The sequence below is a fragment of the Amblyomma mixtum genome, unplaced genomic scaffold (assembly GCF_055824585.1).
Source record: "Amblyomma mixtum isolate Tamu unplaced genomic scaffold, ASM5582458v1 scaffold_46, whole genome shotgun sequence".
NCBI classification, from domain to species: Eukaryota; Metazoa; Arthropoda; class Arachnida; order Ixodida; family Ixodidae; genus Amblyomma; species Amblyomma mixtum.
Window position 1 is genome coordinate 34,033 of NW_028317743.1, and position 6,954 is coordinate 40,986.

Sequence of the window (6,954 nt, forward strand, 5' to 3'; positions counted from 1 at the left end):
TTACTCTCAGGGCCGAAGCATTACAGAGAGGAGTGGGTGGTACACAACAAAAACAGAACAGGTAACGCAGCAGTACAATGTAAAATCAATTACAGCGTTTTTAAACAAATCGGCGTTTGTAATGTAGGCGATGGAAGCGGGAAGGTGGTTCCATTCCTTAGCAGTCTTGGGGATAAAAGAGGCGCAGTGTAAGTTGGTGCGACTGCTGGGTACGCCAACTTTGAACTGGTGGTCGCTGCGGGATGAAATGTAAGATGGTGGTACAAGCAACGTATCTCTGAGATGATGGTTTGAATGGTAGATTTTGTGAAATAGGCATAGACGGGAAATTTTTCGACGAATTTAAAGATCCGGTAAGTTTAAATTTGCTTTCATTTGAGTTACACTTGCAGTTCTATGATAGAGAAAATGAAACGGACAGCCCGATTTTGAATGGCTTCGATTTTCAGAATTAGTGAGTTAAGAGGAGGGTCCCATACAGATGACGCATATTCAAGTTTTGGCCTGACTAATGTTTTGTGCAGTATAAGTTTCAAGTTAGTGGGTGCCATAGAAAAGTTGCGACGTAAGTAACCGAGAGTACGGTTAGCGTTACTTGTGACATAGTCCACGTGAGCTTGCCAGGAAAGGTTACTGCAAATATGCAAACCAAGGTACTTGTATGTGGAAATATGGGTTAAAGGAGTATTACATAGTGAATAATCACAGGAAACTTGAGTAGGTGAGTGGCGGGAAATTCTCATAAACTTGCATTTACTTACATTCAGCTTCATTAGCCAAGTGTTACACCAAGAGGAAATCTGATTAAGGTCCGACTGGAGGGTAAGGCGGTCAGCACAGCTTTTAATTTGACGGTAAATAACACAATCATCAGCAAAGAGTTTTATGGAAGAAGAAATGTTAGTAGGTAAGTCATTAATATAAATTAGAAAGAGCAACGGCCCCAGCACTGATCCCTGTGGAACACCAGAGGCTACACCGCAAGGTGTAGCCTCTGCTTAACCGATATCATTCTTTGCTTAACCGATATCATTCCAATGCCATCAATGCACTGCGCGTCAATGCTGCTAACGCCGGCTTCGGAGGCCAGAAGTGGCGGACCTCCTAGTGGCGCCATCTGTCGTAGACAGAGCAAAGCTCGGCACCGCTGCCGCGCGGCGCGCCGACTGGCGGAGCGCGGCTGAAGCAATGCTGGTCAAGGTCATCCGTCCCTACTGACCGCGACTACACGACGAGGCGGAACCTACACTAGTATTGCTAACGCAATAAAAGAATTACTGTTTTTCACCTACGGAATAAGACCTCAAAATACTTCACACCACATCGCCCGGGGCATGAAGTCTGTGGTGGCATATAATTTACTTCTCTTTTATTTCAGCGCATCCAGAAAAAAACAACAGACTCAGGCGAGAACAGTTTTTTAGCGCTGCAGTGCTGAGCACGTTGGCGGTGTCGTTTCGCTGTGTGCATAAAGCGATCATGCGAGCCGCCTTCAGACAGTTGTGGAAGTGGGTGTTGTCCGTAGAGAGCTAGGGTGTATGTAGGTTCGCAAATATCTCCCCTTCTGTCTGCCGCAGTTCCCCTTTAAATCAGTGCCTTCCCCGCCGGCTACCGTCGTCACTTCAAAGATATGTATTTCACGCCAAAAAGTTTTTGTGCAAAGAGTTTCTTCTTTTTAAACGAAACAACTGCGCAACTGGGAGACAATCAGATACCACAGGTTAAAGGGGCAGAAACACCAATTTTTTTCGCAATATATTTTTGCTCTCGAATGACGTGTAAGTCTTTTGTAAACATTGATCATCACGGAAAATGTGCCTACGCTCAATATCCAACTTTTAATTGAATTAATTCTTCCATGTAATTTCGCTTTCTGTTTCACCTGTCGCAAGACTGTTTTTGCGTCACATTTGAGCCCTATATCACGTAACGCACACAAAACTGCAATTAACAGTTCTTTGTTCAACTTCTGTAAATCTAACTTCTGGAACTAGTTTGAGTAATAATTGGAATGCGTTACAACGGCAAAGGAGCGCTTTTATAGATGTTTTGCAAACAATAGTCCAGCAACGGAACCGAAAGTGAAGCTACTGACGGGAAATATTCAATTACAGTCTACTTATTGAGCGCTTACCATTTCCGCGTCGTATTTAAGGTGTAATGATGTGTACTCATCATTCCAGCGCCGAAACAAACTTAGGAAAATTTGGTTTTTGACTCTTTTAAGGGGAAGGTGATATGCTTGCGCTCTGTACGCACGTAAAGGGTGCGTCGGGCACCTTTACTACTCAGTAAATTACAGATATGGCTTTTATTGACAGTGCCATGGTTCAGGCATGTAACACGACTGCACATCTCTATAGCCACATGTAAATTTCCCCCTGTGTTGTTGCACTAGCCGCAAATAAAAGGCTTCAGATGTAATTCTGAGAACGCTTCCAGCACCTCTACTTACGAATAACTCTGATATTCAAGAGTAAAGGTCGATGGCATATGTTAAATCATCAGCCACCTGAAACTGTTAGGATTACTATTCGTCTATATCCTTCAATGTGCGCAAATCTAGGACTAAAACAACTTGTTAGATAGTTATATGGAGTTTTATGGCGCATAAGCAAAAAACAACTTGTTGCTGGTCCCCCTGCAAACGAAGCAAAGCACGAACGGCTGTTCTTTCACCCCATGCAGGTTCGTTGTGGTGATTGTGTAGTAGCTTGTGTCTGAGGGGAAATATGGAGTGTACAGTTTCCTCTTTTTATGCAGACAAAAGCGTGATTTAGCCAGATCAGAGAAAAGAAGAGAAGCGGCTTGATCTGTTTGGTAACGCATACTATTATTGAAATAGAGAGAAAGAGGCAGCGGGTTGTCCTGTGTTTCATGTTCTTGTCCGTTGTGTCTTTTTTTGCTTCTTGCATTAAGACATACATAGAAGGGACAGAAAGCAAGCAGAAAAAAACACAACTGAGTGTAGCTACTTGTCCAAAAGTAGCAATAATTGCAAATTTGTGCAGAAGCTCGACTGGTTTGTTTAATGCTCACATGCCTAACCTGAAGTACATTCTCGCGGGCCTATATACACTCGAAAAAACAAATACAATGCAGTGTAAATAAAATAGCCGCACCATTACTGGAGCCTTCAAGGGGAATGGCAGTATTGTGCCCTCGTTTGTTACTGTGTAGGTCTTAGGTTGGTACAACTAATTTCCGTTTTTTTCTTTTTACAGTGTGTCCTCTGCATGAATGCAGAGCAGCTTGTGAAATGCAACAACCAGGAAAACAAGTTGTCGACGTCTCATGCGCCACGCCGTACACGTGTCGCTGCTCCTACGCAGATAGTGAGAAGACATTTTGCGCCGTGCATGCAGTGATTGTCTTGTTCTCATGTATTCATATACTTTTTTTGCTGTAGCGTGTGCTCCAATTGCGCGCAGTTAACTGTTCTCGTTCAGTGATCGTTTTCACGTTTCAGCGCGCTTTGCCTCATTTACCATCTCGAAGATGTGCAACCAGAAACTTGCGGCACGTCCATTGGGTTGCTTGCATGTGGATGGAAGCAGGCTTTTTAAAGAAAAGATCAAAAGAAAAACCTACTCGGAAGATGCACTGCCGAGCTCTCTATGGCTCATTGTTTTCTGAAGCGGTGATCAAAGAAGTGGCTAGAGAAAAGCAAGCGATGTCGTGTGCTTTTAAAAGGCCATCACAAAAACCTGTGCATTATACCCCTCTAACGGAACTAGCTGAAACCTGCGCTTTAGGCCCCTCTCACAGAATTTTTGGAAGCCTGCGCATTAGAACCATCTAACAGAACTGGTTTAAACATGCGCATTAGACCCCTCTACAGTATTGGTATAAACCTGCGCATTAGAACCATCTAACAGAACTGGTTGAAACTGCGCATTAGACCCCTCCATCAGAACTGGCAGAAACCTACGCTTTATGCCCCTCCCACACAATTTGTTGAAACCTGCTCATTAGACCCCTTTAACAGAACTGGATTAAATCTGCTCATTAGAACCCTCTAATAGAACTGGCTGAAACCTGCGCATTAGACCCTTCCAACAGAACTAGCTGAAACCTGCGCTTTAGGCCCCTCTCAAAGAATTTCTTGAAACCTGCGCATTAGACCACCTAACAGTACTGTTTCAAATCTGCATATTAGAACCCTCTAATAGAACTGGGTCAAACGTGCGCATTAGGCCCCTCTAATAGAATGGCTGAAACCTGCGCAATAGACCCCTCTAACAGAACTTGTTGATATCTCACTTTAAGTTGCACCTAAATACAAACTGATGATGAGGATGAATGTTCGTGGGCGCCTTTTCGCCAACGAGCGTCATGGCACAAGGTATTTTCGTGTAGACGAGATAGGGTCGAACACCCATTTTCCAAAGATTTCATTCCATCGAAGTCGAGCACGACAGAGCGAAGCTTGTACGCATTGCATAAGCGATGGGTGGGATCGAACCACGCAACTCCCGTATAAAAGGCAGACACTGGAACCACTAGGCCACCGCTGCGTTTCCTAAATGCAAACTGCACCTTTTAATTTACTAGTAAGCGTTCGCCTCCGATACATGCATGTTCACAATTTCGCAGGTGGCTGCATGCTCTGGTTTTCGAACTCGCATTTTTGAGCACTGGTTGCTTGCAACGCTATGTTGCGTCCTCGAAATCTCAGCGATTTACGGCCTGACGTATACGGCGTAGCGAGAGGCCTGAATGTCGAAGGTTTCGCGTCTGTGTCCACCACACGTTGTTCTGTTGCGGCGCAAATGTTCTACTGTCAGTTTAGAAGGCTTGGTTGTTGTTGTTTTTTCTGCTATACAACGTAGTACTCCTGAACGTTAATTTCCCATTAATTTCCTGAACGTTAATATGCCAGCCCTAGGGAACATGACTTTTGGATCAAAGCACTTGCTGAACGAATTTTTATTTCCTTTAAATGCAGACATTCACGAGATTATATATCTTGCTACGCAGGGCACATTTTCGGGAGTTGGCCTTTTTTTTCTTTTTATTTCGAGGGCTTGTTATAGGGCGTGAGAAGAGGCTGTGTATAAGCTAGGAGAGGCAGTGGTGGCGATTCGCTTCCAGAAACCTGAGCAGGCCCCGGATCTTAGCATTTTACGCTTGCCACAAAGTCAGGTTTTCCTCGCTTGTGACCTTAAGTGCGACTTCCTGTAACCGTCTTGTTCTTGAGCTCTGTGTTCATGAGCATGTCCTAATTTGATCGCAATCTCAGGCCGAAACAAAATGTGCAATCACACACAAAACTTCAGATGTGCCGCGGCAGGCACATTACGGTAGAGTAGAGAGTATTTAATGCAGCTTATCATGAAGGCTTGTATTACTGGGCATAGATCTTGCACCTTCATCCCCTATGCTAAATAAACGGCATGGGTTTCTATTGGCCGCTCCCAAATGGCGCCACCATATGTAAGCATACGTAAAGTGGCTAATGGGAGTAGTTATTTTCGCAAGCGGAGTTTCGCGACTGTCATTATCTAAGAGCTACGGCCAAAAGCGACGGAAACCAGTCTTGTACGATAACTAGATGACGAGTTTCAATCGGTAGCGGGAACATTCTTAAATACAAAATTCTCGTCGATAAATGCGTCTTTCGCTGCTTACTAGAGCCTAGGAACCAGTTTTTTACGCAAATAATTTTTGGAGGCAATTGTCCTCAGTGTTTCTTTCGTTGAGCCGCTGGAGTATTTGGTTTGTTTAATTATTTGGTGGCAGGAATTATGCCTGTAATGATACAACTAATTGTTTTCTCATTCTTGTCATGTTAATGCGTTGAGTGCACCATATAGAGCCCTTATGCCTACTTACCGGTCACTGCTTTAGTTGTTCGCTATACAATGCTACCCCGTATAAGTTGACATCTAAAGAAGATATGCGGTGTCGCAAACGGCACAAGTCGATTAACTCTGGCTATAAAACAGGGAAATTGCTGCGAAAAATTTGTTGCAGGAATGAATTCTCAGAACCATTGCGTTGTAATGTGGTTTTCCCGCCTCTACGTTTCTGTATCAGGAGGGCAAACTTGAAGCCAATTCGCACAAAAATTGCATATTTGCTCTCATTATAACGAAGGCAGTCACTAAATTGCCACAGACAATGTTGCCAAACTGCTCAGCAGCTTTTGTCAGATTTCTTCCTTGAGCACTTAAGAAGCATGTAGTCCTTTTAGATCGTGTAGTTGAGAGAGGACGCGAAAACGTCCAGAAAATATTCCACAGCCGCAAATGGGACAAACTTGCCACGGTCAAGCAATGATATTTTGGTTCCGAATATGCAACTTGCTTTGGAGTATTTTTTTTCGGACTGGTGGAGGGGTACGCCTAGCTATATTAAAACGATTTGCGCGAACCCACTCCAACATGTCTATAAGAGCAGCCGCGAACTTTATAACATACGCATCGTTTAATAAACGAAAGTGCAAATTTAGCCTTATCAGAAGACACTACTTGGTGCGCTTTAAGATGTGTTTGATATGCCTCTCTCAAATCGACCAATGCCGTTGAGGCGGAGCCCACGTTATAAAAGGAGAGAAGCAAGTTGACGAACGACTGCGAGCATTAAGCCACGCGTGGTATTGAAGTAAAACTCTTGCGAAAAAAATGCTTTTCTTTTGTGCATACTTTTAGATTGCACGAATTCGAGGTGCTTTGATTACTGCAAGAAGGCAATTCCGCCTGAAAAATTAAAAGGGTACGAGTGTAGAGATAACGTCTGCCACTGTGACCAAGGTGCGTATACTACTTAAAATTTGCTTACACATATTGTGAACGTCAAGTAATACCCCTGTCACACGGGCATTTCGAAGGCCCTCGAACCGATAGTCTATCGACTCGAAGGTGATCGAGCGCTGCTACACGGCCAGTTTGAATGGCCATCGAGTCAATAGTCTATCGAGTCGACGGAGCAGCCCGGAACTCTATCGAGATT